This window comes from Penaeus monodon, unplaced genomic scaffold, assembly GCF_015228065.2.
Source record: "Penaeus monodon isolate SGIC_2016 unplaced genomic scaffold, NSTDA_Pmon_1 PmonScaffold_6852, whole genome shotgun sequence".
In the NCBI taxonomy this organism is placed as follows: Eukaryota; Metazoa; Arthropoda; class Malacostraca; order Decapoda; family Penaeidae; genus Penaeus; species Penaeus monodon.
Window position 1 is genome coordinate 1 of NW_023661942.1, and position 10,000 is coordinate 10,000.

The 10,000-nt window shown below is 43.6% G+C and overlaps 1 pseudogene; it reads left to right on the plus strand.

Annotated features, from left to right (window-relative positions):
• The first annotated feature begins 1,083 nt into the window (after nt 1–1,083).
• LOC119571557 lies at nt 1,084–2,848 on the plus strand (annotated as a pseudogene).
• Nucleotides 2,849–10,000: the final 7,152 nt, after the last annotated feature.

Genomic DNA, 10,000 nt, shown 5'->3' on the forward strand with positions numbered 1-10,000 from the left:
AGATAGGTTTTTACGTCATATTTTTAGAAAAATTGCCCCTTGCAAAATTTCCCTATAAAAGATAGTGGACATCATGCCTGTATTCTAAGGGCTGCAATCCATTGTGGGATTACAGGGATGGTATATAGAGCAGCGGTAATGTGTCTTGTAAACGTTTACTAAATATCTTCATATAACCATATTGAAATGATTTACTGCTGAGAAGTGAGGCCACTATCTGGAAGTTAAGTCAACTACAGTTATCTACATATATTTTAGTTTGTAATTTAAGTGCAAAGATGCAAAGAGAAGTAAGGGATAACAATACAATCATTTTTTAAAAGGTCTGATAAACCCCAATGACTAAAGCGATAGCAATATCCTCTACACTTCTTGGGGCTCTTTATTGACATTGAAACTGTATGTACACATCCACTGTCTACTCTGGTTCTATTAAGTTTACTGGCAGAAAGATGGCTCTAGCACTTTGTCACCAAGGAGTCAGTTACTAGGCTTATTTGATTCTGCCAATTAACCTGTCTCATGAATTTTTGACCAGGAAGGTAATTATTTTTATTATTATTGTTGTTAATAATGTTATAATTATAACGATGATGATAGTGATTTGAACAGTAATGTTAACAATGATACCAGTAATAAAAGCAAATTCTCAACAAGTTAAAGGAATTGGGAAACATAAGAGATCAAGTAGGCCTTGTAGTCGACTCCTTGCTTGAGTGCTTGTAAAGCCATCCGTGTTAACAAAATTGATAAATCAAAACCACAAAGAATAGTGTATGTGCTCATTGCCAAGATGTTGACTTCTGGTGTACCACGGGAAAGTAGTGTGTTTATGCTGTGTCTCATTTGCTTTGAGGTTTTCTATTTATAATGATTAGCTCTTAGGAGGAATGGCCGTCATACACAAAATTGATTTATTTTTCAGCAAATCTAGTATTTGCATGATGTTTTTTTATTTTTTGTGCTATTCTTAGGATGAATTAACATTTTTTTTTCTTAAGTTGCCTGATTTACATAAAATTACTAGATGATGTGAATGTGATTGTGATTGCTAAAGTGACTATTTAATATATAATATTTTTTCTTTTCATTCAAGATGAGTCTACAGGAGTGAAGAGGAAGGCTGAAGATGATGAGGAAAGCACCATAAAAAAGATTGGAAGGCTATAAAGGCTGAGGCAAAATTGAAGAAGGAGAAGAGGAAAGAGTGGAAGGGCGGGAGTGAGGCATATATGTTAGGAGTGAGGAGTAAGAAGATTTGGGAGGAGCTTCGTCAAAGTAACTGCAAGAAGGAAAGGAAAAGTGAATTGTGTAAGGAGCTTTGGAATCTAGTGAAAGGAAAGGTGAAGTCACTCATCTTTCTCATGACACAGTGAGGGTCATTGAACATTAATGGCTGTTGGAGGAGAGCAATATCGTACAGAATTGTTTGAAGAAATGAAGAATGACATCCTTGAAATGAGCAAGAATAAGTACTCACGCTTTTTTGTTCTGAAGATTCTTCGTTATGGCTCTAGGGATCAAAAAGATTTCGTTATAAAAATCACTGAAGGGGCATACTGCCACACTGATGAAAAAACAAAATTGCTTGTGATGTTGTGGAATTAGCGTACAATGACTATGCAAATGCTAGACAGCGTTCTTTGATGACCCAAGAGTTCTATGGCCCAAGCTTTCGCTTGTTTCCGAATGAAGACATTCGGTGTTTAGAAGATGCCTTGAACTCAAATCCTTTAAAGAAAGAGACAATCCTCAAAGATCTGCGTAGTGCATTGCAGCCCATTGTTGATAAAGGTGTTTTTACCAATACAATGGTGCACACATTACTTCGTGATTTTCTTACATCTTGTTCTGCAGCAGACAGGACTGCAATGATTGAATCACTGCGTGAGTCACTACTCCCAATTGTACACACAAGGGATGGCGCACGTGTGGCCATGATATGCCTGTGGCATGGGACAGGAAAGGACAGAAAGGTTATATTGAAGAGTTTCCGGACTCACATGGTTAAATTAGCCACAGATCCCCAAGGTTACATGGTCCTACTTGCTGCTTTTGATTGTGTGGATGATGTAGTTTTCTTAAAAAGTGTTGTATAAAGGAACTCTTGGAGGGTATACAGAATTTAGTGGGGACAGATTCTGGAACTGCGTGTCTTGCGTTATATAGTGGCACCACGCAGTTCTTTGTTCTTCCAGCCTGCTGTTGTAGATCAGTTGAAACCTGGAGATGGCAATGCTTACAGTCGCAAAGATACTGATATCAGGCAGAGGGAAATTCAAGAAGCTGCAGCTGATGGCATTTTATCTCTCTTGAGTGGTAACATTCAGAGCTGGGCCTTGAATGCTAACTGGACACTCTTCATTGCAGCAGCATTAGAAACACTTCCAGGTAGTTATGTGAGCACTATATTTGGTCAGTTGGCTGAGTTGTGCAATGCACCTTATGAGGAAGGAATGAAAGATCATGTACTGGATTGGGCTCACACGACAAAAATGCTTACGAAGATCATTAAAATTTGATAAGCACAGATATGCAAAGGAGAAGCCAACATTTAGTGAGGTATTGTTAACAACTGTTGGGGAACAACTAAGTAGCTGGCTGGATTCAAATAGAGGATGTTTCATGTTAGTGTGCATGATTGAAACAGAAATAAGTAAAGTAATTAAGTCTGTAAAGAACATTTTATCCCAACATCTTGAAAAAATTGAAACATTGACAACTCCAGGTGGTAAAATTCTGTCCCAAAAACTGAAGGGCGACCTTCAAGAGTAAACATTTATTATATTAGTATCATAGTTTAATTGGATAGGTTTCAAAAGTACCACTATATATATATATATATATATATATATATATATATATATATATATATATATATATATATATATACATATACACATATACACATATACACATATACACATATACACATATACACATATACACATATACACATATATACACATATATACACATATATATACATATATATATATATATATATATATATATATATATATATAATGTGTTGTGTGTGTGTGTGTGTGTGTGTGTGTGTGTTTGTGTGTGTGTGTGTGTGTGTGTGTGTGTGTGTGTGTGTGTGTGTGTGTGTGTGTGTGTGTGTGTGTGTGTGTGTGTGTGTAACACTGTTGAATTGTTTTAGTATACTGTTTAAGTAATACAGTGTATATGGTAAAGGGACTAACATATCTTTTGTTACAGTCTGAAACCTGAACTTTCATTTCTGATAGTATGTCGCTAATGTATATTGATAATTGTACTGGAAAATCAATAAATAAGAGAAGTGAAGTATTATTTATAGCCTGATTTTAAGATTTTGTAATATAATTATTTAATAATTGCACCGTAATAATACAAATGCAATCTAATGCAAGTATTGTATTTTCAAGCACGAGCAGTTAAGGAATGAAACATTTGAGGAAATAGTTTATGAGATCAGTGATTGTGTGAGAGCATCTTACACATTTTGGGATTTTAATTTTATTGTAATGATTAGGCCCTATATTTATGTAAATATACCATATGTCAACGTTCTTCTTGACACTTTTAGATGGACAAGAATAATATTAGAAACTGAAGTAAATAATATTTTTTCTGGAATGAACAGTGAAACTGCTTTAAAAGTTGATTGAATGAAAATTATTTTTAATACAGCATTGAGAGACACATATGAAAAAAAAGGAGGATTGTAAAATAATATGTATATTTACATAAGCACATTTATATATATATAAATATATATATATATAATAATTTTATATATATAAATATATATATATAATAAATATATTATATATGTTCATATATATATATAATATATATATTTTTTTTATATATATATATATATATTTAAAATATATATATATATACTATATAGTAATTATATATAATTATATTATATATCTATATTATATATATATATATATAATATAATAATCATATAAATTATTCATATATAATTTATATATATTTATTTTATATAAAATTATATATATATTATATATATATATAATATATATATATATATATTATTTTCTATATATATATATAATATATAATATATTATATATTAATATTTATATAATATATATAATCTATATTATATAATATTATATATATATTATATATATAATATATATAATTATATAAATATTTAATTATTATATATATAATTATATAATATATACATTTTATATATTTATTAAATTAATATTTTATATAATATATATTATATATATAATATATATAAATTCATCTCATAAGGGGCTAACGCCGAGGGGGGCGCAGGGCCCGCACCCCCCTTCGTTTCCAGCCACGGGGATCCCTCAGGCGACCCCAGGGGGGCCACGGCCATCTCTAGTTCCTCACGACAGGTCTCGTCGAGCTGCCCAAGCCTGTTTCTCCTAGGACGCCCCACAGGTCCCCTCCACCCGGGTTGTCCGCAGAGAGACAACCTGGTGGGCGGGGTCTCCTGGGAGGCAGCTAGGTGGCCAAAGCCGGGTTTGGGGCGACCCCGGGATTATGCAAGAAAACAGGGTTCCCTGCCATTTCCAGGGTGTAACCGCCGGTGGAACGTGGTCCTCCCAAACTGTACCCTGATCCGGCGAAGGGACTTTTTAAAAAAGGCATCAAGGCGAGACCCCAAGGCATGGATAGCGTCCGGGTTTCGCTTCCATAGAGAAAAAATGGAAGTATCAAGGCCTTGAAGACACCAGCTTGGTCCTTCTGAAAGGTACCGAATCTCCAAACGCTCTTGTTGCGAGTTCATGGCTCCTGTTGCCAGACCAATCCGTCTCTGACTTCCGGGTCTGACACCCGAGATATGGACTACGTACCAAGGTTGTAAAATTTTCTGTGACTTAAACGTCCTCGCCGAAACATGAATCGACTAAAGGGGGTTCCCCTAAAGGCCCCCAAAGTCCTAAATTTTGGTTTTGGGTCCAGGAGCCCTCAAAGCCTGGGGGCTTCGCCTCTTTTGCTAAAGCATAAAAGGCCGCAACAAGTGACCCCAAAGGACTCAGATAGGTGACTCGGGGAAAAGTAAAGGTCCGGCCCTTTAATTTTGCCTAGTTTTGCTCCGCACTGATTTTGGCTAGTACTCCCCCATTACCAGTCCTAAAAGTTTTAAAAATGGGGGTGCAGGACACCCTTGCCTCCCCCCTAAATTTAAACGGGAAAAGTTCACATACCCCCCCCACACTTTACACATTTTTCATACCAGATAGGGGTTTTCATCAGGCCAATAATCTGTTGGGAAAATTCCCTACCTCAGGATCCCCCATACGATTCCCGATGCCCCGGTCAAACCCCCTTTTGGGTCATGTAGCTGCAAGAAACCCCACGCCAAAACTCACGACGGCGTTCCAAAATTTAAATCGAAGCCAGTAAAAACGGTCTTTTGGGACTTGCCAAGTAAACCAGACTGCCCCCGGTTTTTGGTCCTCAGTAGGTGGTTGCGGACCCGTTTCAGAAAATTGACGAGCCCTTCCCTGTATGCTGGCAGTGTAATGCCAGGGTAGTTGCTACAGTCCCTCGCCCCCTTTTCCCCCTTCCAAGAGGGATGACCACGCCCCTCAGCAGGTGGGGGAATGGTCCAGACTGCCAAAGGGCAGTCAGGATTTATGCAGGCCCGCCATGGTTCACCCCCAGCCTTTAGCTTTCAGCAGGGATTCACATTGCCTGCACTTTCCCCTCTTCATTTGGAAACGCCACCAAACCTCTGTTGGGGTAGGAGTTCCTCGCTGAGGGGTGGGTCGGCAAGGCACGAGCATCGCTTGCATCCAAGCTAATGTTGGAGGATCCCCCTGTAAAAATGTTCAAAATATCACCCCCAACTTTACGACCCCAACATGATCTGGGGATCCGTCCATCCGCTGATGGGATGCAGTCATCTGTGAGGAGGGCTTAGGGTTCAGTTTTTCAGGCTTGGGGGGCAGGGCAAAGGGTCATTTACCAAGAAGGGCCTTTCGACCTCCTCAGCAAGTTTCCCCTTGAACTGTTCCTTGCCCCTTCTCAGCAGGTCCGACCCCTACCACCAGGAACGACCAAGACTTGATTCCCTTTTAGCCGGCCTTGGAACGCTTCAGTGGCCCAAATGTCTCCAGGGAGAGGGTTTTCCCCTTGTCCTTGGGCGTACCCAATGGCTCCGAGCTGCTTCGAGTGTTAGCGCTTGAAGGACTCCCACAGAGAAACTGGTGTCAGGTTGCGGGTTTTCTGAAATCGTCAAGACTGCCGGGGCAAACCCACGGGCACCCCTCTCCCTTAGTTTTCCCAATAAAACCCTTTAGGGTCACTGGGGAGGGGGAGTTTTGAAGTGGCCCCGCAGGGTAGCCACAAGCAGCCTAGGGTCGGTCCCCACAGAACTCACACCCGGAAAACCCCTGCAGTTCTGGGGGATCCCCCATCGCGTGCTGACAAGAATGTGGTCATCTCCTTGGCCATTCCCGTATCGCGTCCCAAATCCACGATCGATTTTGGCGCTGTACCAAGCCAAGACCCTCATTTTCGGGGACCTAGCAAAGTCCCGGAGAAGGAGGCTTTCCCTGCGGGGGACACTCCCGAGCCATGGGGGCCAAAAAATCTCGTAGCCAGCTCGGTACAGCCGGATACTGCATTGAAGTCGCCCAGAACAATGCAATGTTCCCCGGGGGCAATCGTCTGCTACAGATGCGTTTTTGGCGTAGAACGCCTTTTTCACATGGGTTTTATGTCTCGGTAGGAGTATACAGAAATAAGAGACATAACCCAAAAAGCATGCTTCATTAAATCCATGATACGCTCATAAAAGGGTGTCCCCCTCACTACCGCGGCTGAAGTCGACTGGGATGGTATGGCTACACCCTGGGGGGTGACCATCGCTGGGGCCCGACCAGTAGTAGGTGTCCCCACCCACACTAAATCGTCCGCTCCAGGTCTTCTCACCCTGAGAGGGCCCCACCTCAACCCCCCAGCGCTTCAATTCCCGGATAGCAGGGGTAACCGCTCACCTTTCCCAAGGACCGGATTTTCCCAAAGCCCCCCCGGAAAGCACGCCTAGTTAACCTTGGGGGTCACTCCGGGTGCACGCCCCCTCGGGCCCCCCCCAAACACCCCCAAAAAGGGGGTCGGCAGGCTGTGGGACCCCCTATCCACCTGGGGGTTCCCGAGGGTTTTTCCCCCACAACTTCATGGGGATTGGCGCCTCCCGGGGGCGCAGGGGGGAAACGATAACTCTCGTCCAATCCTGCCCCCCACATTTGCCTCCCCGGGCCCCCAACCCCCTTACTTTGGTGGGAGGGAAAACACCCCTCCCCCCCCTTTTCCATTTTTCAAAGACGTTGCCAGAGGGTCATTCGGGGGGAGGGGGACTGGCAAGGCCCACCTCCCCCGAGCCCCCCCATTTCCCCCGGGGGGTGGGGGGCAGGATTTGGGTACAAGCCGGGGTTTCCACACCCGTGGGCCTAACTCCTACCCGGGGGCCTCCTGCTGTCCGGTCCCCCACAGTTTTAGCCGGGGCCCGAAAGGTACCCAGTTACCCTGGGGGGGCCCGAGGAGGCACTCAGAAGGCTTAATGATGGGAGGTGTGCCGGCAGGGGAGACTTTTTTCGGAAGTGCCCCCTTTTTCGCACGGGCTACCAGGGGGAAGCTGCAAGCGGAAGGCAGCAAGCATTAACACTACTAGGCTCCCACCCATCGCTTCACCACCATGCACGTGAAGCACCCCCCCATATATATAAATATAATATATATATTATATATATAATATATATATATAATATATAATATATATATATAATATATAATATAATATATGTGTGTGTGTGTGGGTTTATATATTATAATTATATTTTTATTTAATTTTATATTATTATATATTTATTAATATTATTTTTTGTGGGTTTTTTTCCCATATATATTTTATTATTTTTAAAATATATATTATATATATATTTTTGTATATAAAATTAAATATATATTTTATTTATATATATTATTTTATTTATTTTAAATATTTTTATATTTATATATTATTTACAATTATATATATATTAATTAATTAATATATAATATATATTATATACCCACACACAACCATTAATATATATATAAAATTTTAATATAATATATATATATTATAATATATTTATATATATATATAATATATATTATTATATTTTATAATATGGGTGGGTGCTTCACGTGCATGTGATGTAAAAGCGTGGTGTGGTACCTAGATAGTTTTAAAGTGTTTCATCCCTTTCTCGCTTGCGCTTCCACCCCGGCTAGCCCAGTGCGAAAAGGGACATTTCCCCAAAAGTCCCCCCTCCAGGTCACACCCCTTCCATCTTAAGACTTCTGCAGTGCCTCTCGGGGCCACCCGGGGTAACTGGGTACCTTGCGGTCCAGCTAAATCTGTGGGGATCTCGGAGCAGCGGGGGCCCCCAAAGGGTACGGATTTTTGGCCCCCCGGCGTGTGGACACGCTCTGGCTTGTACCAATCCCCCCCCTACCCCCCGGGGGGAAAGGGGGCGGCTGGGGGGAGGTGGGCCTTGCCATCCTCCTCCCCCAAAAATGACCCTCGGCAACGTCTTTGAAAAATGGAATGCTGGGGGGGGGGGTGTTTCCCCCCCACCCAGAAGAAAGGCGGGCTGTGGGTCCGCTGGGAGGGCAAATGTCGGGGTGCGGGATTGGAGGAGAGTTCCCTTCCCGCCTGCCCCCCGGCAGGCGCCAATCCACCTGAAGCTTGGGGGAAAAGCCTGGGGAACCCCCACAGGTGGATAGGCTCCACACCCTGCCACCCCCTTTATCGGGGGCTGGTTGGTGGGGGGGCAGAGGTGGCTGCCCCCGGAGTGCCCACCCAAGGGTTTAACCTCAGGCGTGCTTTCCGGGTAGGCGCTTGGGAAATCCGGCCTTCGGCAGGGTGACGGTTACCTCTCTATCGCGGGAATTGAAGCGACTGGGGGTTGAGGTGCTGCCCTCTCAAGGTGAAAGACCCGGGAGCGGCCGATCTGTGGGGGGTTACACCTATACTGTCGGGCCGCAGCTGGTCCCACCCCAGGGGGTAGCCATACCCTCTCCAGCGCTTTGCCTGCGGTAGTCGAGGTGACACCCTTGATGAGCGTATCTGGGTTGGAAAAGAAAACATGCTTTTGGCTTTTATGTCTCTTTTGCGTTAAAAGCTCCACCGATGTAATAAAAAACCGATGGAAAAGGGGTTCTACGCCAAAATCGCATCTGTAGCAACGATTTCCCCCGGGGAGACATTTCGCATTGTTCTTTCGCTTCAAAGCAGTATCCGGCTTGACCGAGCTGGCTACGAGATGTCTGTCGGGCCCCCTGGCTCGGGGGCTTCCCACGCAGAATAGCCCCCTTCTCCGGGATTTGCTAGGTCCCAAAAATGGGATCTCGGCTCCTGGTACCAGCGCCCAACTCCATCGTGGCGGGTACAGCGTTTCGGGTAAGTGGCCAAGGGGACGACCACATTTTTGCAGCACGCGATGGAGGATCCTCCAGAAATGCAGGGTTTTTTCCCAGTGCTGGTTCGTGGGGACCGACCATAGGCTGCTTGTGGCTACCCTGCGGGTCCATTTAAAAATCCCCGCCCTCAGTGGCCACCCTAAGGTGTTTCACTTGACAATAAGGGGGGAGGGTGTGCCCGGGGTTCGCCACGGCATCTCTGACCTTTTTCCCGAAACAGCAACCTGCGGACCAGTTGCTTGGGGAGTCCTTCAACGCGTAAAACTCGAAACCCAGGAGTCCATGGCTAGCCCAAGGACAAGGCCAGAATACCCTCCCCTGGGGACATTTGAGGGCCCCTGAACGGGCAAGGCTCGCTAAATGGGGAAACAAGTCTTTCGTCGTTCCATGGTGCGTAGGCTCGGACCTGCTGAAAGGGACAAGGAACAGTTTATCAGGAATCTTGTGAGGAGGGCGAAGGCCATTTTTTTGGGAATGACCTTTGCCTGCCTACCAACCCTGAGAAACTGAAACCCCCCCT